Consider the following 25,575-nt stretch of genomic DNA (forward strand, 5'->3'; position numbering starts at 1 on the left):
AGTTGAATTATGCCATGGCCAGCCTAGGGTGGATGATACCAGAGGTAAAAGCAAGGGCAGAGTGACTTCAACCCAACTCCTGATTTTCGCATTGGTCCCCGTTTAGTCTGTGAGGACCAGGACTTAGGGTTGTGTTTGTCTTTCTCCAGCTCAACTTCTTCAACACAAAGACAAACAGCAAAAAATTTTGTTCTGCTGCTTGGCATTATTTAGTGAAAATTTTTATTCTTTAAAAATTGAAACTACAGGTGCAGACAGTGGATGGTGACTTTTTTTCAGTCGCCTCTGAGTTGAAAGTAATGTTGAAATATGTCTTTGCAACCTGTTGTATATGTTTAAGACAAGACAGCACAACATTCACTGTTATTTTCATGAAAGACTGCTTCATTGCTGCAAAAATGGAATTGAAGTGAGCAAACCCTGGATAGATTGATTAATGACTGAATTTGATTGATTGGTGAATTTGATTAAAGGGATATTTCAGCACAGTCTTTAGCTGCTGCCTGTACTTAGTCTGGGTAATGGCATAAATCGCGGTGTTTGTGCAGCAACTGAGGAGCTGCAGCATGAAGCCTAATTCCTGCATAAAGAGATGTAGATAAGCAGAGCCATATCCAAAATAATTCATCCGGTGCCATAGAGAATAGACCATTAATGTTGAACATAACAGGATGAAATTGGCTGAAATCACAAATAGTAAAATGATGGACTTTTTGCGACTCTTCATTTCGGTATCACACTGAATGTCCCCATTGGTGTGAGCGCGGAGTCTCCTGCGGGCTCTGCTGGTCACTAAAATGTGTCTGACGGTGAGAACATTGAGCAGCAGAATCACGAAAAATGGGAGAGCTGGGTTTAGAATATGGTGGAGGGACTCGATTGTGACCCAGACTGGAGAGTGATAAACATTGTTTGTTACAGAACAAAACCAGGGGTCGTTTCCCAGCCAATACCGAGCCGTGAGCATAAAATACCAGGAAATGTTCTTTAAACAGCTCAGCACAGTCACTGCTCCCAGAACCACAGCCGCCGTTTTCTCACTGCAATATTTACTTTTCAGCTTCTGGCAACAAATGGCCACAAATCGATCAAAGGTGAAAGTGACGGTGAACCAGACAGAGCAGTCAGTGGCTGCATAAAGCAGGACGGCGTGGATATTACACACGGGGATGTCCAGTAGGAAATAAAACTGTTCCTGAAAAACAATGGGAATATGCCTCAATATCAGGTCGAGGATAATGACCAGTAGATCCGCCACTGCCATGGCCCCCAGGTAACGACTGACACATGGAGATAATCCACAATCTTTATAAAGCAGGACTTAGATCGTCACTGCATTAACTGTGAGGAAGGAAAACAAACACATTATACATCAACTTGGAGGCAAAGTTACCAGTTATATTGATGACACAGTGAGATTTTCAAATGAGTCATTGATTAGATTAGATTACTTACAGTGTGGAAACAGGCCCTTCGGCCCAACAAGTCCACACCGACCCGCCGAAGCGCAACCCACCCATACCCCTACATTTACCCCTTAAACCTAACACTACGGGCAATTTAGCATGGCCAATTCACCTGACCCACACATCTTTGGACTGTGGGAGGAAACCGGAGCACCCGGAGGAAACCCACGCAGACACGGGGAAAATGTGCAAACTCCACACAGTCAGTCGCCTGAGGCGGGAATTGAACCCGGATCTCTGGCGCTGTGAGGCAGCAGTGCTAACCACTGTGCCACTGTGCCGCCCACGGCACGTAATCAGAGATTTACTAAATAATTAGTGCTGAAATATTGATATGATGAGTTTTGAATTTTTGACAAAAGTGTGACGTAACACAAAAGAAGTACTCCCTCCCCAAACACAGAGACACCGTCTGCTCTTATGGATGTGTGTCTAGAACATTCCTACACACTCGATCACCCAAGAGCAGACACAGGTCATTTCTTTACAGTTCCTAATACAGAAGGTGAAAACGTTGCTGTTCTGAAGGATTCTCTCCCCATTCCCTGAAGGCAATGGAGGTTGAAAACTTCTGTCTTTTAGTCTAAATTATGGTTGATCCTCTGTTTTGAAGAAATGTAAATGCAGGGAAAATGTATTCACCGCTTTAACTGCCTGAGGGGATTTCAAAAGTGTTTCCTTCCCCTTTGAACAGGATTTCTTCCCTTGGGATCTTGTCTTTTATTTTAACTAACTGATGTCAAGCTGTTCACAAATAATATCAATTGTAGAATGCTCCGAGAGTGTCACTTTTGAAATTTTTTGGAGAATTCACATAAAGTTCCAAACAATTTACCAGGTCCAAGAAAATGTCAGTCCTCCAGTATGTAACACACAAGAGGAAGAAGCATATTTGAATTTTGTACGAATCACATCTGATTAATGTCCATTATGAGATCTTTCAGCCCTTCAAATCTATCCCACTAGTCAATAAGATTGGGGCTGATCTGATTGTGCCCTGAGCTCCATGTTACAGTCATTCAATTCCTTGGGCTCCTGTCATTGACTGGACAACACTTGGACGTTATGTCAACACCAGTTTTCATCAAACCATTTCCACAATGACAGACTCTCCAAACAATATATTGCATCATATTTAAACTTTGATGTTATTTTGAGAGTATCTTACACATTGCAATCAAAAACAATGAGGAGATATGGTTATTTCATTTGACTTATCCTATTGTATTTAACCATTTAAGGTTTCTGTGAATATTTGTAGCTCGGGTTGTGGTTGAAGGTGTTACTCGGTTCGCGGAGCTGCTTGATTTTCCTGCCAACATTTCGTCTCCCGACTGGGTGACATCTTCAGTGCTGTGTTGCCTCTGGATGAAGTGCTGTTGTTATGATCTGCCCAGGGGTTATATCTGCTGACAGACAGAGCCGTATAAACAACAATAACAGCGCTTCATCCAATAGCTACATTGCACTGAAGATGTCATCCAGTTGGGAGTTGAAACATTTGCAGAAAAATCAAGCGAATCAGTGAATCGAACAACAATTTCAATGTCAGCATCTCTACCCTTGTTTCATTATTAAATAAAATAAAAAGTGGTCTTGTGCAGGGAATATCAGGAAGTGGGAACCAACTTGAAGGGCAGGACCTCAAGTGCTATACTCTCCGGCTTATTACCCAAACTTTGTGCAAATTGACGTAGAAAGTAGGCAATATGGAGAAATAAACTGAAGGAGCAGGGCAGGAAAAACAGGTTCAGCTTCATGGGGCACAGGCAGCAGTATTAAGATAGGAAGGAACTGCACCACTGGGATAGGGTCCACGTGAACCATTCAGCGAGCAGGATCCAAGCGGTAACGTCCAACTGTGTGGTCACAAGACCAGAAGCTAGTTAAATAGGGGAGGGCTCAGGAGAGGTTTTTAAAGTTTCCAGAACAAGTAAAAGGAGAGCGAGTATGGAGCAGGTCAGTAATCCCACTACAGGCCCAGCACATAAGGGGCAGGTATCAGAAGGGGGTCTGTTAACGCAACACTGAGTGTTGCACTTAAAATGCATGCAGTACATAAAACAAAGTAAATCGGCTTGTAGCTCATTTGAAATTGCTGGGTACAGTGTTGTGAGTTTTACGGAAACATAGCTACAAGGGGATCAGGGCTGGCAAATACATATCCGAGAATATATGTTCCATTGAAAGGACAGACAGATAGGCAGTGCAAGAAGGGACATCTTGTTATTAAGAGATGAAATTAAATCAATTGCAAGAATATGTTCAGAAAGTGTACAATTGGTCTGGGCAGAGATGAGGAACAGTAAAGGAAAAATCATGTCCCTGTAGGAGGTGTGTGCAGGACTCCTAGCAGTAGTTGGGATGTGAGGCAGAAAACAAATTGGAAAATATAGAAGCCATGTAAGAAAGGCAATATTACAATAACCCTGAGGGACTTCAATGTGCAGGTAGTTTGGGAAAATCAGGTAGGCTGAGGATCCAAGAAAAGGAATTTGTGGAATGTATACAAGAAGCTATTTTGGATCAGAGCCCATCAGCAAATGGACTTGTGGTAGAGCTGAAAATGTGTTGCTGGAAAAGCGCAGCAGGTCAGGCAGCATCCAAGGAGCAGGAGAATCGACATTTCGGCATGAGCCCTTCTTCAGGACTTGTGGTAGAGCCCATTAGCAAACAGGTAATTCTGAATTTTGTGATGTGCAATGAAGCAGACTTGATGACAGAGCTGAAGATAAAGGTCAACCTCGATGCAGTGACCACAATATGATCCATGTTACCCTGCAGTGTGAGAGTGAGAAGGTAGAATCAGGTCTAATTTACAGTTGACTAAGTGTAGCTCCAAAGACATGAGTGAGGAGCTGGCCAGAGCTGTTTGGAAGGGTGGCCTAGCAGGAAAGGTGGTGGAGCAGCACTGGTTGGAGTTTCTGGGAGTAATTCAGGAAGCACAACAAAAATCCATTCCAAGGAATAAAACACATACTAAGGGGGAGAGCGCGCGAAGATAGGGAAATGTCTAATATAACACTCTGTTAAAGGCAGGAGGGAGGCTGTTTAGACAGATCTCCGTCAATGGTTATATTTTACACCCATCATTAAGGTCGGGATGGCAGAATACTTGGAAGTAGATGGTAAAATAGGGCCCAGACAGCATAAATTCATCAAACAGCTGTGATTCCTTATAATTCTGTTAGAATTCTTCAAAGAGTTAACGAACAAGTTAGATAAAGGGAAGCCATCAGATGTGATGTATTTGGAGTTCCAGAAGGCCTTTGATAAGATGCCACAAGGTGTTCGGGGCAAGATATTGACATGCATAGAGGATGCTGAGATGAGAAATAAAACAATATCTTCCAGGATTACAAAGTACAGTGTTGGAATCGTAACTGTTCATGTTGCACATTGACGATCTGGATGAAGAAACTGTTGCTAATCTTGCAGATGACACAAGGATAGATGGAGAGACAGGTAATGTTATGGAGGTGGGGCAACAGCAAAAGTAGAGTTTAAAAAGATAATTAAGAACACACAGGATGCTTTATTATTCAAGGCATCGATTAACAGAATTGGGAGGTTATTTTGAGCTGTTCAGATTGTTGGTGAGGCCAGAGCTGGAGTAGTGTGTGCAGGTCTGGCCACCATGCTATAGAAAGAATGTGATAATGCTGCAATGGGTGCAGAGGAGATTCACCGTGATGTTACCAATGGTCAGACCAAACTGGGAGCATTGCGCATCGGTCTGGTCTGTGGATTGCAAGAAAGATAGTACTGGAATTCCAAAGAAGATTTTAAGAATGATACTAAAACCTGAGAGATTCTAACTTTGCACAAATGATTGGACAGTTTGAGGCACATTGCTCCAGAAAAGAGAAAACTGAGAAGCAAATGAACATGTACTTTAAAATTATGGAGAGAATTGACCAGGCAGTTGTAGAGAAGATGTTTTCCATTTGTGGACAAGTAGGGGTTCCAATGAATGGCAATGATAAATAAAAACAATGAGGGTGTCACAAAAATGTCTTTTCATATTGACCAGAAAGTTGAGGTTGTTACTGCATGGAGCAGGGGAGGGAAATTTCACAGGTATATCGCCAACAAAGAGACAAAGGGCTGAATAGCCTTCTTCTGTGTTGTAATGTTTCGACACATTTCATAGGGAAGCTCTACAAGTGCATGAAAGATAAAAGTATAGGAAATGCTGACAGTTTTCAATGTCGTGGATGGGAGGAGGATCATGTGGTACATAAACAGCAGCACAGACCAAGAGGAAAAATTGCCCATTTCCCTGTTGTACATTCCATTGACGAAACCTGCAAAGTAATGTGTGAGATACAAAGTTAACCAACTGAGTGATTACTGGCAGTGGTATAGGACAGAGCAGCAGCATTTCTGTCTGGCAGTCAAACACAAATCACTTCTCATCAGAAAAACTGCGACATTAGGGATATTAATGGGCAGTGTGTCTGCATGTTCTGGACTGAAAAAGAGTGTGACTACAAAGATCAGGATAGACGAAGGCTCAGGAACTGAACCCAGAATAATGTAAATCTCTATATCTTAGAATGATAAATTCATTGATTTACCACGAGAAACCATAACTAGTATTTACATGATGCTTTCAACACAGGAAAATGTCACAAAATGCTTCACATAGCCTCTTCAGTCATAGCTTGACACTGAGCTCGGGGAGGAGATAGGCAGAAAACAAAATCCCATGCTAAAGACTAATGAGGCCTTCAGTTAACAGGAGGAGACCTTTCAGCACCTCAGCCTTTCACACCATTCAATACGATCAAGGTAGACCTACCACAGACCTCAGTGTTTCTTTTGTGACAGGTTATCATTGTCAACAACTCCATGGTATTTCAAAATGCTATCCATCTCCTCTTTAGATGCTTCCAGTGAACTAGCCTCCATGATTCTCTGGGTAGAGAATTCCAGGCATTCAATAATGTCTGAGAGAAGAAGTACCTTCGCATCTTAAAGTGTCAGGGACCACTAACTGAAAAATGAGTCCCCTAATTCGAGATGCAAACACGAGTAGAAGCTACTTCCCAACATCTACCGTTCAAGTCTTCTCTGAATCATGATTTTGAAGAAGACCATTATTATGCCAAACATTTATGGACTGGCTCTTTGTGCACTATGTGTCTCTATGTCTTGATGTCTTCAAGAACTGAAATGTTTGTCCCAGGAATCAGCCTTGTGAATCTTTATTAAACTGTCTCCAATATCCTCTCCCAACTGTACATCCTGTCTTAAGTTTGGGATCAAAATTGCACACAGTATTCTGGGTATAGTTTCACCAATAGTGTTACAGTTCAAAGTTTGTGAAAAGATTTGTTCCAATTATGGGTGGCAGGGTGGCTCAGTAGTGAGTACTGCTACCTCACAGAACCAGGGTCCCAGGTTCGATTCCAGCCTAAGGTGACTGTCTGTGTGGAGTTTGTACATTGTCTCCACGTCTGCGTGGGTTTCCTCCCACAGTCCAAAGACCTGCAGGTTAGGTGAGTTGGCCATGCTAAATTGCCCATAGTGTTAAGTGCATTAGTCAGAGGAAATGTGTCTGGGTGGGTTACTCTTTGAAGCGTCAGTGTGGGCTTTTTGGGCCTGTTTCCACACTGTAGGGAATCTAATCATAACAAGACTTCTCTTGTAAATAAAAAAAATCCAGCCCCCTCAAAATAAAGGCCAACATTCCATTTGCTGTCTTAATTGCTTGCTGTACCTGTATGCTAAAGTTTTCAGTTTCATGCACAAGAATACCCACGTCCCTTTGTGCTCCACTGTTTTTGGAGTATCTCTTCATTTAAATAACAAACAGGAATTTTGATTCCTCTGGCCAAATGACCACACTTTTTTTCTGACACTGAGCTCCATCAGCAAAGTGTGCATAGAGTGAGGCAATCTATCTCTATTCCATTTGAGATTGTTTATGATCTCATCACACCATACACTATCACTAATTTTTTGCATCATTAGCTAATATGAATACATTGCATCCTCCCCCTTGCAAGTTATTCATATGATTAGATTAGATTACATTACAGCGTGGAAACAGGCCCTTCGGCCCAACAAGTCCACACCGACCCGCCGAAGCGCAACCCACCCATGCCCCTACATTTACCCCTTACCTAACACTACGGGCAATTTAGCATGGCCAATTCACCTGACCTGCACATCTTTGGACTGTGGGAGGAAACCGGAGCACCCAGAGGAAACCCACGCAGACACGGGGAGAACGTGCAAACTCCACACAGTCAGTCGCCTGAGGTGGGAATTGAACCCGGGTCTCAGGCGCTGTGAGGCAGCAGTGCTAACCACTGTGCCACCATGCCGCCCACAAATGAACCGTAAATAATTGAGGATCTAGGACATATTATGTTGATACTCCACTGAGTCACGTCTTTCCAACCTGAAAAAATAGCCATTAATCCCAACTCTATTGTCTATTTGTTAGTCAATTATAAATCCATTCCTCATATATTACTGTCTTAACTGATATCTCCCCTTTTGAGCAATCACTGTTTGCTGTATTTCATATTTTATCCAATATCTCATGGAAATCCAAATACTGAACACAACATCCACTGGTTCCTCTTCATCAGCTCCACTTCTCTGATCCTCAGAAAACCAAGCAAATCTGTCAAACTTGATTTTGTTTTCACAGCACGGGATTGAATCTGCTTGATAATGTTCAGGATTTATTATGCTATTTCTTTCTTATTAATGGACTCAAGCAATTTCCCAGCACTGGCTATCGAATTAACTGGCCTGCATGTTCCTTCCTGTGCCCATCCATCCTTGAACAGAGGAGTCACTTCATCAGTTTTCCAATTGTCTGGAATCCTTCTTGAATCCAGTGAGCTCAAGAATGTTTAAACCAAGGCGTCCAGTGTCTCTGCAGCAATTTCTCTTAAAACCCATGGGTCAAAGTCGTAAAGTCCCAGTGATCTATCGTGTCTTCAGATCCAGTACTTTGTTCAAAACGCAGTCCCTTGTAAAGAAAGAGACGTTTACAAGTTTTCTTCTCCAATCAGACCTTGCTTATATGCGTTTAGAATATATATATATATATAAAATCCAAATTAAATAATTAACTGAATCAAAGTCAAATAACTAACTGTAATTTTCCGCTTCTCATTTTCAAGTCCCCAGTCCCACATATACTTGAGTTCCTCTCTATCTCTCTTTATGCACACAGAGAATCTTTTGCAATTTTTTTTGAAATTGCTTGCCAATGTACATTCATAACCAATTTTCTTCATCATGTAAGGCTTTTCAGCCAACCGCTGCTGGTTCCTAAAATGAACAATTCTAAACTTCGATTTTTATTGCTTTAAAAAGTCTTTGTTTTTGATTTGATCCTGTTATTGACAGCCTTCGTTAACGAGAGGTGGGTCATCTTGTTCTCGAGTCCTTCATTTTGAGCAGAAGAAATGTTTTCTAAGCGTCGTGAAGTTGGGCTTAAATGTATGTCATCGTTCGGACACTGTCTTCCCTTTAGTTTATTTTCACATCCTGTGTCAATCAACAAATCATTCAAAGCTCCTGAGCAGCTGATTAGACACCGGTTTCCAAACAATGCTTCCATGGGTTTCCTCAACACCTGCTCTGCTGACAGCATTTAACACAGATGTTCTACGGACAAACACAGACCAAGTTTCAAATGTGTCAGTCAAAGCTGCTGGAAAAGCTTAAGTCAAAGGACACTCCTTCGTGGGGCACCACACAGGGCACACGGGGCAGTATCTGAAATTTACAACATTGGCACAACTGCGTCTATAGAACCAAAAGTCATGGTCAGGGAGAAACCCAGAGGGAAACACACTCATTATAAACACAGAAAAGGACCCGACTTGAAGGGGGAAGAAATCAAAGGCATATAGGGAATGCACGGGATGAAAATGAGACTAATTCAAAGAGAAACGGCATTGAGGGGGCAACAGGACGGAGAAAGTTAAAATGGACATGTTAATGCAGCAGAAGCAGGTGCAGGTCGTGAGTCACGGCTGATTGGCAAATGGGGCAGTGTAGGTCAGTGAGCACAGGGTAATGGGTGAATGGGACAGTGCAGGTCATTGGGTACAGGGATGTGGGAGAAGGGGACTGTATAGATCAGTACGTATAGAGGTGATGGGTGAATGGGACAGTGTGGGTCAGTGAGGACAGTGGTGATAAGTGAAGTGGACAGTGTAGGTCAGTGTTCATAGGCATGTTGGGAGAAGGGGATAGCGTAGGTCAGAGTGTACAGGGTAATTTTGACCAGAACAGTGTATGTCAGTGAGGACTGGGGTGATAGGTGAAGGGTACAGTGTAGGTCAGTGGGTGCAGAGGTGTTGGGTGAAGGGGAAGTGTAAGTCTCTTAATACAGGGTTGATGTGTGACTGGAATAGTGTTGGTCAGTGATTAAAGGGTGATGTGTGAAGGGGACAGTGTAGGTCAGTGAGTGTAGGGGCGATGGGTGAACGGGACAGTGCAGGTCAGTGAGTACAGGGGTGATGGGTGAACGGGACAGTGCAGATCAGTGAGTACAGGGGCGATGGGTGAACGGGACAGTGCAGGTCAGTGAGTACAGGGGAGATGGGTGAACGGGACAGTGCAGGTCAGTGAGTACAGGGGTGATGGGTGAACGGGACAGTGCAGGTCAGTGAGTACAGGGGTGATGGGTGAACGGGACAGTGCAGGTCAGTGAGTACAGGGGTGATGGGTGAATGGGATGCTGTCGGTCAGTGATTACAGGGATGATGGTTGAACAAGTCAGTATAGTTCAGTAAGTACAGGGGTGAGTGGTGAAGGGCACAGTACCATTAAGTGAGTACAGAGGTGATGGGTGAACAAGACAGTGTGGGTCAGTGAGAACAGGGGTGAATGGTGAAGGGCACAGAATTAGTCAGTGAGTAGAGGGATGATTGGTAAGTGGAACAGTGCAGATCAGTCAGTACAGGGTGAAGGCGAGAGTGTAGGTTAGTGAGTATGGGGGTGATGAGTGAATGGGACACTGTAGGTCCATGAATACAGGGGTGATGGGTGAAGGGGACATTGTAGGTCTCTGAATACAGGGTTGATGCGTGAGTGACATTGTGTCGGTCAGTGAGTACAGGGGTGATGTGTGAAGGATACAGTGTAGGTTAGTGAGTTTGGGGGTACTAGGTGAACGGGACAGTGTAGGTCAGTGAGTACGGTGTGATGAGTGATTGGGAGAGATTAGATTAGATTAGATTACTTACAGTGTGGAAACAGGCCCTTCGACCCAACAAGTCCACACTGCCCCACCGAAGCGTAACCCACCCATATCCCTACATCTACCCCTTACCTAACACTGCAGGCAACTTAGCATGGCCAATTCACCTGACCCTGCACATCTTTGGACTGTGGGAGGAAACCGGAGCACCCGGAGGAAACCCACGCAGACACGGGGAGAATGTGCAAACTCCACACAGTCAGTCGTCTGAGTCGGGAATTGAACCCGGGTCTCTGGCGCTGTGAGGCAGCAGTGCTAACCACAGTGCCACCGTGCCGAGAGTGTAGGTTAATGAGTACAAGGGTGATGCGTGAATGGGACAGTGTACGTTAATCAAAGTTTGTGAGAAGATTTGTAGCTCGGGTGCTCGTTGTTGTGGTTCTGTTTGCCAAGCTGGGAATTTGTGACAAGCAACAAGCTTGTGACTGACAAGCAACATGAGTTCGGCTGGGACACCACTACAATGAGAGGACAAGTCAAACAGAGAACAGCCAGGGAATTCCTAGAGGCATGGCACTCATTCACAGATTCAATCAATAAGCCCATTGACCTGGAACCAATATACCGACCACTGCAACGGACAGCTGGAACTGACAACTGGAAACAGCAGAGACAAACCATTATAAATGCCGGAGGAAAGATCACAGAAGCGCTTCACAGGAGGCTCCCAAGCACTGAGGATGTCACCTAGGCAGGGGAGGAAACGTCTGCAACACAAATTCCCAGCTCAGCGAACAGAACCGCAACAGTGTACATTAATGAATACATGGGTTATGCATGGACAGGACAGTATAGGTCAATGCGTATAGGGGTGATGGCTGAATGGATCAGTGTAGGTTAGCGAGAACAGGGATGATGATTAGATTAGATTCCCTACAATGTGGAAACAGGCCCTTCGGCCTGTTTCCACACTCAGACCCATTTCCCTCTGACTAATGTATCTAACACTATGGGCAATTTAACATGGCCATTTTACCTGACCTGCACATCTTTGGACTGTGGGAGGAAACCAAAGCACCCGGAGGAAACCTACGCAGACACTGGGAGAATGTGACAACTCCACACCGACAGCTGCCCGAGCTGGAATCGAACCTGGGATCCTGGTGCTGTGAGGCAGCAGTGCCAACCACTGAGCCACCATGCCGCCCCACATCCCCATGGGATGATGGGTGAAGGGGACAGTGTAGGCCAGTGAGTACATGGGTGATGGGTGAAGGGGATAATCGATCTGAGTGATTAAAGGGGAGATGGGTGAACGGGACAATGTGAGGGAGTAAAGGGGTGATGGGTGAACGGGACAATCGATGTGAGGGAGTAAAGGGGTGATGGGTGAACGGGACAATACGAGGGAGTAGAGGGGTGATGGGTGAACGGGACAGTTTATGTGAGTGTCTACGGGTGACGTGTTATTGGGGCATTGTAGGTCACTGAATACAGGGGTGATGGGTGAAGGGGACCAGTGTAGGTCACTGAATACAGGGGTGGTGGGTAAAGGGGACAGTGTCGGTTAGTGAGTACAGGGGTGATGGGTGACGGGGACAGTGTAGAGTCAGTGAGTACAGGGCTGTGGGAAAATGGGACAGTGCAGGTCAGTGAGTACAGGGGATGTTGGTTGAGCGGGGTAGTTCAGGTCAGTGAGTTCAGTGTAATAGTTGAATGGAATAGTGTAGGTTAGCGCTTACAGGGGTGATATGTGAAGGGGACAGTGTAGCACAGTGAGTGCATGGGTAATGGGTAAATGGGACGGTGTAAGTCAGTGAGAACTGGGGTGATGGGTAAATGGGACGGTGCAAGTCAGTGAGAACTGGGGTGATGGGTGAATGGACAGTGTAGGTCAGTGAGTACAGGGGTGATGGGTGAATGGACAGTGTAGGTCAGTGAGTACAGGGGTGATGGGTGAATGGACAGTGTAGGTCAGTGAGTACAGGGGTGATGGGTGAATGGACAGTGTAGGTCAGTGAGTACAGGGGTGAATGGGGAATGGGACAATGCAAGCCAGTGAGTACAGGGGTGAATGGGGAATGGGACAGTGTAGGACAATGAGGACAGGGGTGATGGGTGACGGGGACAGTATAGGATCAGTGAGTACAGGGCTGTGGGAAAATGGGACAGTGCAGGTCAGTGAGTACAGGTGATGTTGGTTGAGCGGGGTAGTTCAGATCAGTGAGTTCAGTGTAATGGGTGAATGGAATGGTGTAGATTAGCGCGTACAGGGGTGATATGTGAAGGGGACAGTGTAGCACAGTGAGTGCATGGGTAATGGGTAAATGGGACGGTGTAAGTCAGTGAGAACTGGGGTGATGGGTAAATGGGACGGTGCAAGTCAGTGAGAACTGGGGTGATGGGTGAATGGACAGTGTAGGTCAGTGAGTTCAGGGGTGATGGGTGAACGGGAGAGTGCAACGCGGTGAGTGCAGGGGTGATGGGTGAATGAGAAAGTGTAGGTCAGTGATTACAGAGGTGTGGGTGAATGGGATAGTGTAGGTCAGTGAGTACAGGGGTTTGGGTAAATGGGATAGTGTAGGTCAGTGAGTACAGGGGTGATGGGTGAATGGGGTAGTGTAGGTCAGTGAGTACAGGGGTGATGGGTGAATGGGACAGTGTAGATCAGTGAGTACAGGGGTTTGGGTGAATGGGATAGTGTAGGTCAGTGAATACATGGGTGATGGGTGAACGGGACAGTGTAGGGTCAGTGAGTTACAGGGATGTGGGAAAATGGGACAGTGTAGGTCAGTGAATACAGGGGTGATGGGAAAACAGGACAGTGTAAGTCAGTGAGTACAAGGGGGATGGTTGAGCGAGGCAGTGCAGGTCAGTGAGTACAGGGGTGAATTCTGGAGGATACAGTACTAGTCAGTGAGTACAGGGGTGATGGGTGAACGGGATAGTGTAGGGTCAGTGAGTAGAGAGGGTGATGGGTGAATGGGACAGTGTAGGGTCAGTGAGTACAGGGGTGATGGTTGAGCGGGGCAGTGCAGGTCAGTGAGTACAGGGGGTGATGGTAAAGCGGGCCAGTGCAGGTCAGTGAGTACAGTGATGATGGTTGAATGGGACAGTGTAGGTCAGGAGGTTTAGGGGTGATAGGTGAAGAGGACAGTGTAGATGAGTGAGTACAGGAGTGATGGGTGAACGGCACAGTGTGGGTTAGTGAGAACAGGACTGATGGGTGAACCGGACAGAGTAGGTCAGTGAGTACAGAGGTGTGGGTGAATAGGACAGTGTAGATCAATGAGTACCGAGGTGATGGCTGAATGGGACAGTGTAGGGTCAGTGAGTACAGAGGTGTGGGAAAATGGGACAGTGTAGGGTCAGTGAGTACAGAGGTGTGGGAAAATGGGACAGTGTAGGTCAGTGAGTACAGTGATGATGCATGAATGGGACAGTGTAGATCAGTGAGTGATGGGGTGATGGGTGGAGGGGACAATGAAGGTCAGGAGGTTTATGGGTGATGGGTGAATGGGACAGTGTAGGTCAGCAAATACAGGGGTCAGGGGGAAGGCGACAGTGTAGCGCAGTGAGTGCAGGGGCGAAGGGTGAATGGGACAGTGTAACTCATTGAGTATAGGGTGATGGGTGAATGGGACAGTGCAGGTCAGTGAGTACAGGGGTGAATGTGGAATGGTACAGTGTAGGACGGTGAAAACATGGGTGATAGGTGAAAGGGACGGTGAAGGTCTCTGAATACACAGGGTTGATGGGTGAATGAGATAGTGTTGAGGAGAAAGTGAGGTCTGCAGATGCTGGAGATCAAAGCTGAAACTTTATTGCTGGAACAGCACAGCAGGTCAGGCAGCATCCAGGGAACAGGAGATTCGACGTTTCGGGCACAGGCCCTTCTTCAGGAATGAGCAGAGAGTGTTCAGCAGGAGAAGATAAAAGGTAGGGAGGAGGGACTTGGAGGAGGGGCGTTGGAAATGTGATAGGTGGAAAGAGGTCAAGGTGAGGGTGATAGGTCGGAGTAGGATGGAGGCAGAGAGGTCAAGAAGAAGACTGCAGGTCAGGAAGGCGGTGCCGGGCTGGAGGGATCCGGCTGAGACAAGGTGGGGGGAGGGGGGATGAAGAAACTGGTGAAGTCCAAGTTCATCCCCTGCGGTTGGAGGGTTCCCAGTCGGAAGATAAGACGCTCCTCCTCCGACCGTCGGGTTGTTGTGGTTTGGCGGTGGATGAGTCCAATGACCTGCATATCCTCGGTGGAGTGGGAGGGGGAGTTGAAATGCTGTGCTACAGGTTGGTTGGGTTGGTTCGTCCGGGTGGCCCAGAGGTGCTCTCTGAATCGCTCCGCAAGTAGGCGGCCTGTCTCCCCAATATAGAGGAGGCCACACCGGCTGCAGTGGATGCAGTAGATGATGTGGGTGGAGGTGCAGGTGAATCTGTGGCGGATATGGAAGTTTCCTTTGGGGCCTTGGAGAGAAGTGAGGGGGGAGGTGTGGGCGCAAGTGTTGCACCTCCTGCGGTTGCAAGGGAAGGTGCCGGGAGTGGAGGTTGGGTTGGTGGGGGGTGTGGATCTGACAAGGGAGTCGCGGAGGGAGTGGTCTCTACGGAAAGCTGATAGGGGAGGGGAGGGAAATATATCCTTGGTGCTGGGGTCTGTTTGGAGGTGGCGGAAGTGACGGCGGATGATGCGCTGTACATGGAGATTGGTGGGGTGGTAGGTGAGGACCAGTGGGGTTCTGTCCAGGTGGCGGTTGGAGGGGCGGGGCTCAAGGGCGGAGGAGCGGGAAGTGGAGGAGATGCGGTGGAGGGCACCGTCGACCACGTCGGGGGGGAAATTGCGGTCCTTGAAGAAGGAGGCCATCTGTGTTGTACGTATTTTGAACTGGTCCTCCAAACCAACCGACTCCCACAGCTACCTGGACTACACCTCCTCCCATCCTGCCCCCTGTAAAAACGCCATCCCATTCTCCTAATTCCTTCGTCTCCGCCGCATCTGCTCCCAGGAGGACCAGTAATGAGTAATGAGTAATGGATGAATGGGACAGTGTAACTCAGTGAGTACAGGGGTGATGGGTGAACAGGACAATGTAGGTCAGTGAGTCCAGGGGCGATGGGTGAATGGGACAGTGTAACTCAGTGAGTACAGGGTGATGGGTGAATGGGACAATGTAGGTCAGTGAGTACAGGGGCGATGGGTGCAATTCAGTGAGTACAGGGGTGATGGGTGAACGGGACAATGTAGGTCAGTGAGTACAGGGGTGATGGGTGAACGGGACAATGTAGGTCAGTGAGTAAACAGGTGATGGGTGAACGGGTCAGTGCAACTCAGTGAGTACAGGGGTGATGGGTGAATGGGACAATGTAGGTCAGTGAGTACAGGGGTGATGGGTGAACGGGACAATGTAGGTCAGTGAGTACAAGGGTGATGGGTGAACGGGACAGTGTAGGTCAGTGAGTACAGGGGTGATGGGTGAACGGGACAGTGTAGGTCAGTGAGTACAGGGGTGATGGGTGAACGGGACAGTGTAGGTCAGTGAGTACAGGGGTGATGGGTGAACGGGACAGTGTAGGTCAGTGAGTACAGGGGTGATGGGTGAATGGGACAGTGTAGATCAGTGAGTACAGGGGTGATGGGTGAACGGGACAGAGTAGGTCAGTGAGTACAGGGGTGATGGGTGAACGGGACAGTGTAGGTCAGTGAGTACAGGGGTGATGGGTGAACGGGACAATGTAGATTAGTGAGTACAGGGGTGATGGGTGAACGGGACAGTGTAGATTAGTGAGTACAGGAGTGATGGATGAACAGGCCAATGTAGGTTAGTGAGTACACTGGTGAATTGTGAAGGGCACAGTACCGGTCAGTGGGTATAGGGGTGATGGGTGATTGGGATAGTGTAGGGCAGCGAATATAGAGGTTCGAGTGAATGAGACAGTGTAGGTCAGTGAGTACAGAGGTGATGGTCACATGGGACAGTGTAGGTCAGTGAGTAAAGGGGTGATGGGCGAACGGGACAGTGTCGGGTCACTGAGTACAAGGATGTGGGATAACGGGACAGTGTAAGTCAGTGAATACAGGGGGTGATGGGTGAGCGGGGCAGTGCAGGTCAGTGAGTACAGTGATGATGGGTGAATGGAACAGTGTAGGCCAGTGAGTGCAGGGGTGATGGGTGAAGGGGACAGTGAAGCTCAGCAAGTGGGCGGCACGGTGGCACAGTGGTTAGCACTGCTGCCTCGCAGCGCCAGAGACCCGGGTTCAATTCCCCCCTCAGGCGACTGACTGTGTGGAGTTTGCACGTTCTCCCCGTGTCTGCGTGGGTTTCCTCCGGGTGCTCCAGTTTCCTCCCACAGTCCAAAGATGTGCAGGTCAGGTGAATTGGCCATGCTAAATTGCCCATAGTGTTAGGTAAGGGGTAAATGTAGGGGTATGGGTGGGTTACGCTTCGGCGGGACAGTGTGGACTTGTTGGGCCGAAGGGCCTGTTTCCACACGGTAAAGTAATCTAATCTAATCTAATCTAAAAAAGTGCATGAGTGATGGGTGAAGGGGACAGTGTAGGGTGAGTGAGAACAGGGGTGATGGGTGAACGGGACAGTCTACATGAGTGACTAAAGGGGTGATGGGTGAAGGGGACAGTGTAGGTGAGTGAGAACAGGGGTGATGGGTGAACGGGACAGTCTACATGAGTGACTAAAGGGGTGATGGGTGAAGGGGACAGTGTAGGTGAGTGAGAACAGGGGTGATGGGTGAACGGGACAGTCTACGTGAGTGAGTACAGCGGTGATGTGTGAGTGGGACACACAGTGCTACACACAAACACACACACACGCACACAGTCCTACCCACACACAGTGCTAGACACACACTCCTACACACACACAGACACCTACACACACACACGCACGCACACCCATGCAACCTCTCATAGACCTATGCCCATTTATACTCACACCTACACACATGCACCCACGCCGTCACAGACACTCACAACACCGCGCATGCACACACACACACACACGCAGGCATGCACATATAAGTTTGTGGGGTGAATTTGTGATTGCAGAGTTACATTTTACAACCCTCAAAATCTGCATGAATCCATAAAAGATTCTGTAAATTCATTTTTTTAGATTAGAATCAGTCTAAACATTATGGCATAGACAGTATCACACAGGGGAACTCACATCTTCAATTCATTATCTGGGCTGCCATCCACCAATTGCTAAAGTTCACTTGAGAATGTAACTTTTAAAAAAAGGTTTTGCGATTTACATGCGAAAAAACTGAAACCAATGTGGTCATTCTAATAGATGAGAGACATAATGAAGGTCTTTTTCAATATTTAATTTAAGTTACATCACACTACAAACTTTTGCTATAAATTCTGTGTCTTACAATCTTATACTCCACGACCACGAGATGAAGGAGCAGCGCTCCAAAAGCTAGTGCTTCCAATTGAACCTGTTGGACTATAACCCTGATGTTGTGCGATTTTTAACTTTGCCAGTCCAACACCGGCATCTTCAAATCATAAATGTATTTGTACACCTTACAGTGTTACTATAAATAACAGACATTAAACGTCTTCCATTAAATCTTTGCCATGTACTTTTCAATTCATTGAAGCCGAATTGCCTTTCACGGCTTGCATGACTTGGAGGAAGGCCAATTTTGATGGTAATAGGCAAGAACTTTCCAACATTGATTGGAGGGAGCTGATGTTTGCAGGTGAGGGGATGGCTGGAAAATGGGAAGTATGTTCCTGGTGGGGTGAAAGGCAAGTCTGGTAGACGTATGGAATGCTGGATGACCAGACAAATTGAGGTTTTGTCAAAAGAAAAGGAAATATATGCCAGGTACAACAGCAGCGATGGGGTGAATCCTTAGAAGAGTATAAGGGCAGTCAGATCATTCTTAAGAGGGAAATCAAGAGGACAAATAGGAGACATGAGATAGCTTTGGCAAATAGAGTTAAGGAGAATCTAAAGGGATTTCATAAATACAGTAAGGACAAATGGTCAACTAGGGAGAGAACAAACCCCCTCAAAGATCAGCAAGGCAGCCGATGTGTGGAACCGCAGGAGATGGGGAGTTACTAAACGAGTATTTTGCATCAGTGTTTACCGTGGAGAAGGACATGGAAGATATAGAATTCCGGGCAATAGATGGTGACATCTTGAAAAATGTCCATATCCCAGAGGAGGAGGTGGTGGATATCTTAAATTGCATGAAGGTGGATAAATCTCCAGGACCTGATCAGGTGTACCCTAGAACTCTGTGGGAATTTCGGCCGTTCGGGCCCAGGAGCATGATATACAGGTACAGGAGGAGGCCAATCAGCCCCTCGAGCCTATAACACCGGGCCCAGAGTCAGCCATGCAGTACCAATATCCTGTTACACCACAACAGCATCATTCTATCCAGCCTCGTCTTGACCCTCGTCCTGTGACACAGGAAATGGACGAGGCCAATGTGACTGGAGAACGGCATCCTGGAATAAGAGGGGGCCATTCAATTCATTGACACTATCGCATAGTAATTGGACAAGGGCACATAACAACTTGAGATTTTTTGACAGGAAAGAAGGAGTTCATTCAGCCACATGTCTGCTGTATGGGAGGAGCAGAAGACTATTCACTCCCTCAATCCCAATCCAAGGATGCAGGAGACCATTCACAAGCCTGTTATGGAGAAATATGAGGGGACACTTCAGCCTTTCAAACTGTCACACAGCAATTGAAAAATTCCAATAAGCCCTCAAGCCTCATACACATCAACAGGAGGACAGGCAGACCTTGCACCTCTTATTCAGGAATAAGAAAAAGACATTCAGGCCACCAAGACTACCAAGTAGGAACACCAGGAGGTCATTCAACCGATCGAGCTTGCAAGCCAAGAAGGGAATGAGTCCATTCAGCCACTCCTGCCTCAGCCACAGCAATCAGAGTAGACCTTTAAAACCTTGAGCTGTTTAACAAAGGGATTGAAAGGGAATGTAATGGTCATAGAAAGGGAAGAACTTAATCTTCAATAGAGAATAAAAGACCTGTGTGCAAAATATTAGGATTTAACACAAGATATTGAAATCAATTATCAAGTAATTAATGACAGGAGATTTGCAAAGTCAAACCATATCCATCAGAGTCAGCATTGTTTTGTGATGGATAAATCTCCTCCCATGCTCTCTAAAACTTCCACATCTCGCTTCTTTACTCAGCGAGTCGTGAGTTCATGGAATGCCCTGCCAGTAGCAGTGGTGGACTCTCCCTCATTATGGGCATTTAAGCGGGCATTGGATAGGCATATGGAGGATAGTGGGCTAGTGTAGGTTAGGTGGGCTTGGATCGGCGCAACATCAAGGGCCGAAGGGCCTGTACTGCGCTGTATTCTTCTATGTTCTATGTTCTATGTTCTATCCTTCCTATAATGAGGCGACCAGATCTGAACACAATATTCCAAGTGTGGTCAAACCAGGGATTTACAGAGCTGCAGCATAACCTTGCAGCTTTTAAACCCAATCCCCCTGCTAATAAATTCAACACACCATATGCCTTCTTGACAATGATATCAATTTGGGTGACAATTTTGAGGGATTTATGGACGTGGACCCCAAGATCCCTCTGTTCCTCACACTGCCAAGATTCCTGCCTTTAACCCTATCAATCTGCATTCACATTTGATCTTCCAAAATGAATCATTTCACACCTTTCCAGGTTGAACTCCAAATGCCAATTCTCAGTCCAGTTCTGCACTTGTCAATGGCCCGTTGCAACTCACAACAGTCCTCCACACTATCCGCAACTACACCAACCTTCATGTCATCAACAAACTTACTAACCCACCCTTCCAATTCCTCATCCACATCATTAATAAAAATCACAAAGAGCAGAGGTCCCAGAATAGATTACTGTGGAACACCATTGGTCACCAGCTCCAGGCTGAATACTTTCCATCTATCACCACCCTTTGTCTTCTATGGGCCAGCCACTTTGGTATCCAGGTTGCCAAATTTCCCTGTATCCCATGCCCCTGACTTTCTGGATAAGCCTTTTCAAATGCCTTGCTAAAATCCATATAAACTATATCCAATGTTCTACCTTCATCAATGCATTTTGTCACGTCCTCAAAGAATTCAATAAGGCTTGTAAGGCATGACCTGCCCCTCACAAAGCCATATTGACTATCACTAATCAAACTATGTTTTTCCAAATAATCATGAATCCCTGTCTCTCAGAATCGTCTCCAATAGTTTGCCCAGCAAAGATTTAAGACCAACTGGTCTGTAAATCCCATGGTTGTCCATATTCCCTACTTTGAGCATGTGCCATCCTCTAACCATCTGGTACTACCCCAGTGGACAACACGGACACAAAGGTGCAGCAATCTCTTTCCTCGCTTCCTGTATTAACTTTGGGTATATGCCAGCTGACCCTGGCGACTTACCTATCCTCATGTGTTTCGAAAGTTCAAGCACAACCTCCCTCTTAACATCAAACTGTTTGAGCATATCAGCCTGTCTCACATTGTCCTCACAAACGAACAGGTCTCTCTCAGTAGTGAATACTGAAGCAAAGTATTCATAATTCTCCTACCTCCTGCAACTCCTGACACGAGTTCCCTCTACTATCCCTAATTGGCCCTCCCTTCACTCTGGCCATCTTCTTGTTCCTCACCTAAGTGTAGAATGCCTTCGGATTTTCCTTCATCCGTCTCGCCAAGGCTTTTTCATGACTCCTTGTAGCTCTCCTAAATCCATTCTTCAGTTCCTTCCCAGCTACCTTGTAATCCTCCAGAGCCCTGTCTGATCCTTGCTTCCTCAACCTTAACTAAGCTTCCTTCTTCCTCTTGACTAGATGTTTGACATCCCTTGTCACCCAAGGTTCCTTCACTCTACCATCCTTTCCTTGCCTCAGTGGGACAAACCTGTCCAGCTCCCGCAGCAAGTGCTCTCTTAACAACCTCCACGTTGCTGTTGGTAATTTCCCTGAGAATATCTGTTCCCAATTTATGCTCCACAATTTCTGCCTAATAGCATTGCAATTTCCCTTCCCCCAATTAAATACTTGCCCATACAGTGTGCTCATATCCCTCCCCATGACTATAGTAAAGGTCAGGGTATTCTGTCAGGGAATGTATGGGTCATTTTCTGGTTGACAACTTTTGGGGCACGATAGATTTCAGTTCCCAGCCCTAAACTATTTGCAATCTGCCTTATTACTTGGATAAGGGGATAGAAAATATTCGATTCAAACTTTCACATAACACTGAATTAGTTGGAAAAGTAGGTTGAAATTTACCAACAGGTTAGGCAAATGGAACAAGATTTGGCAGACGAAATTTAATGTGGATAAGTATGAGGTTATTCATTTTGGTCAGAGAATTAGACAGACAATTCCTTATCTAAACGGAGAGAAATGTCAGCGTGCTTAGGAACAGAGGGACCTGGGTTTCCTCGTACACATCACCGAAAACTCACTTGCAGGTACAGCAGGTAATGAGAAGTGCAATTTCAGCATTTATTTCTCGAAGGATAGATTATAGACACATGGAAATGTTACTGCAACTATGCAAGTCATCAGTGAGCCCACAACTAGAGTATAGTTTGGATGGCCTGATGAGATGGGGGATGTTTTTGCAGTGGAGGCAGATCAGAAGAGGTTCACTGGATTGATTCCAGGGATGACGACTAGGTTTTATGGTGAGAGATTTGGTAGTTCAACCTTTTAATCTTGAGAGTTTAAAAGAATGAAAGGAGATCTCATTGAAGTATGTAAGATGCTAAAGGCGATTGTCACTGGAGACGTGGAGTGGATATTAGCTCCTGTGGACCTATGTAGAACAAGAGATCATAGTTTTTGGAAAACGTGAAGCAAATATGAAACAGGGGTGAGGAGTACTTAGTTTTTTCAAAGTGTTGTGAATCTTTGTAATGAATCACTGTAATTCATTAACCCAGTATACATTGAATGCAGGGAACATTTAGTAAGTGGAGTATTATGGAGTGATGTTAGGAAAGTGAAAATGTGGCTGAAAGGACATCAGTCATGATTATACTGAATGGCAGAGCAGGGACATGGGGCTGAATTGCTGACCTATGCTCCTTGTTCTTATTCGGTCCTTCAAATGCATTACAGTGGAATGAGGGCAGGCTGGTTATCAAACAGGAAGGATGCATTCGAGATAAATCAGTCTTGATGAGTTTGACAGAATGTAACCAAAGCAGTCCCACAGTAACCAGATCTGGGTTCTCAACTATTGATAATCTACATCCTTGATTAGGAGGAGTGGACCAAATATATTGTAACTAAGTTTGGCGATGACTGTAAGATAAGCAGGAAGTTAAATTATCAAGAGAAGGTGAAGAGTCGGCAAATGGGTATATACAGGTAAAGTCGTTGGATAATAGTTTGGCAGGTGGAATATAATGTGTTATATAAGCTGCCATCGTACTTTTCTGGAAGAATGTAAGGTAGTATTTTACATAAATGGAGAGACATTAACAGGACTTAGTGGTACAGTGTGTATTGAAGGATGACTCAGTGGTAAAGTGTGTACTGGAGAATTCACTCCGACCCACTCAGACATCGGAAGCATTGTTCCATCTCCCTGACGGTTCCAGTAGCTCCATTGCTGACAGTGCACACGGGATATTTTCATGTGGTTGTTTAGTGGTAGTGAGTGGTGAAGGGGAGGATATATTGAATGATGTATCAAGGGACTGGCCTTTATCCGAGAGGCCATCCTTCCTTTTTACGTGGAGACCTGAAGATGATGGGAATGGCTGACTGCTTCTGAATGAAGAGGCTGTGACTGTTGCCAGGACAATGGGTATTCACCAACGTGGTCACAATCCAACATTAATGGAGTGAGAGTTCCTTCAATTCCTCTACCTCTCCGCATGGGGACCCCGCAGAGTCATATACCCCATCAGGGATCCTGCAAGACTGGGAAAACGAGGATACAACCGGCATCTCCCTGCTGAGGGAGAAAACATTGCATTAACCTCATTTACCATATGTCACCATCACCGAATGGTGACATTGATGTTGACGTACTGGGACCGAATCAATATGTCACCCGCTCCAATCTGTAAAGTTCTGGAACAGAGAAGCTCAATGAAACAATGACCCTAACAGTCACTGGCAGCACGGCCCTCCTCCCGGTGTGAAGCTGCAGGTCGTGTTGAAGGAGGTGACACTACTCTGTGACCAGCTCCTTGTTCAGTGACCTCTTGTTAACTAACAGGAAACAAAACGCAGGGATCAGTGGTTATTTTCACATTGAAAAGCTGCAATTTTGTAAAGTGCTTCAGGGATCAGTGTAATGTCATCAACGATTTATAATCTCTTTTCATAATTTGGATGAAGGGACTGATTTGATTGGGTTTTTCTTTTTTTTAGTTTTGTGATTTGTAAAAACTTTTTCTTTCCTTTTTCATTTATCTAAGCTAAGATGGCAGGAGATCTCAGATCTATGTTATGCTCTTTTTGCTCAATGTGGGAGTTCAGGGATGCGGCTGATGTCCCAGACACCTTCATATGCAAGATGTGTGTCCAGCTGCAGCTCTTGTTAGATCGCATGATGGCTCTGTAGTTGCAGATGGACTCACTTTGGAGCAACCGCGATGCTGAGGGGGTCGTGGATAGCACGTTTAGTGAATTGGTCACAATGCAGATTAGGATTGATTGCTGAGGCAGAGAGGGAATGGGTGACCAAAAGGCAGAGAAAGAGCAGGAAGGCAGTGCCCTGCAGTCATTTCCTTGCAATGCAGGTATACCATTTTGGATACTGTTAGGGGAGATGGGTCACCAGGGGAAGGCGGCAGTAGCCAGGTTCATGACACCATGGCTGGCTCTGACGTACAGAAGAGCAGGAAAAAGACTGGAAGGGTTATATTCATAGGGTATTCAATTGTAAGGGAGTAGATAGGTGGTTCTGTGGTCAAAACTGAGACTCCTGAATGGTATGTTGCCTCCCAGGTGCATGGGTCAGGGATGTCTAAGAAAGTTCTGAAGGGGAGGGTGAACAGCCAGCTGTCATGATGCATATAGGGGTTTACACCAGAGTTTATAGGCGCCAGTGATATTGGAAACAAATGGGATGACGTCCCACAAGCAGAATTTAGGGAGTTAGGAGCCAAGTTATAAAGTAGGACCTCAGAGGTAGTAATCTCACCATGCGCTAGTCAGAGTAGAAATGAAAGAATAGGCAGGATGAATGGGTGGCTTTAGAGATGGAGCAGGAGGGAGGGGTTCAAATTTTTGGGACATTGGGACCTGTTCTGGGGGAGGTGGGACTATTACAAACTGGATAGTCTACACCTGGATAGGACTGCAACCAATGTCCTCGGGGTGCATTTGCTAACGCTGTTGGGGAGGGTTTAGACTAATGTGGTGGGGGATGGAAACTAAATGAGGAGGTTAGTGGACAGTAAGGAGGTAGTGACTAAAGACTGTAAGGAACTAGATAATGAAGTCAGCGTGACTAACGAGAACAGTACGCAGGGAGCAGATAATGATCGCAAAGGGACTGGTGATCTGAGGTCATTTGTTTTTATACAAGCCGTGTAGTAGGTAAAGCAGATGAACTTAGGGTTTGGATTAGTACCTGGGAGTATGATGTTCCTGCTATTACTGAGACTTGGTTGAGGGAAGGGCATGATTGGCAACTAAATACTCAAGGATACCAATGCTTCAGGTGGGATGGAGAGGGAGGTAAAAGGGGTGGAGGAGTTGCATTACTGGTCAGAGAGGATATCACAGCTATGCTGAAGGAGGGGACTGTGGATGACTCGAGCAGTGAGGCAATATGGGCAGAGCTCAGAGATAGGAAGGGTGCAGTAACAATGTTGGGGCTGTACTACATGCCTCCCAACAGCCAGCATGAGATAGACATAAAAAGATGCTAACAGTTATGGAAAGATGTAGGAGAAACAGG

At 46.0% G+C, this 25,575-nt stretch overlaps 1 pseudogene across 1 annotated transcript in view; it reads right to left on the reverse strand.

Moving 5' to 3' along the window:
* Positions 1–433: 433 nt before the first annotated feature.
* Positions 434–25,575, reverse strand: part of LOC148141522 (putative G protein-coupled receptor 139) — a 30,827-nt pseudogene continuing 5,685 nt past the window's right edge. The window contains exon 2 of the transcript XR_015752543.1: positions 434–1,341. The product of XR_015752543.1 is annotated as a putative G protein-coupled receptor 139 (transcript). The remainder of the gene's footprint in view (positions 1,342–25,575) is intronic.

This window comes from Chiloscyllium plagiosum, unplaced genomic scaffold (assembly GCF_037043375.1).
Source record: "Chiloscyllium plagiosum isolate Xiang-an unplaced genomic scaffold, Cpla_swu_hap1 HiC_scaffold_33, whole genome shotgun sequence".
NCBI classification, from domain to species: domain Eukaryota; kingdom Metazoa; phylum Chordata; class Chondrichthyes; order Orectolobiformes; family Hemiscylliidae; genus Chiloscyllium; species Chiloscyllium plagiosum.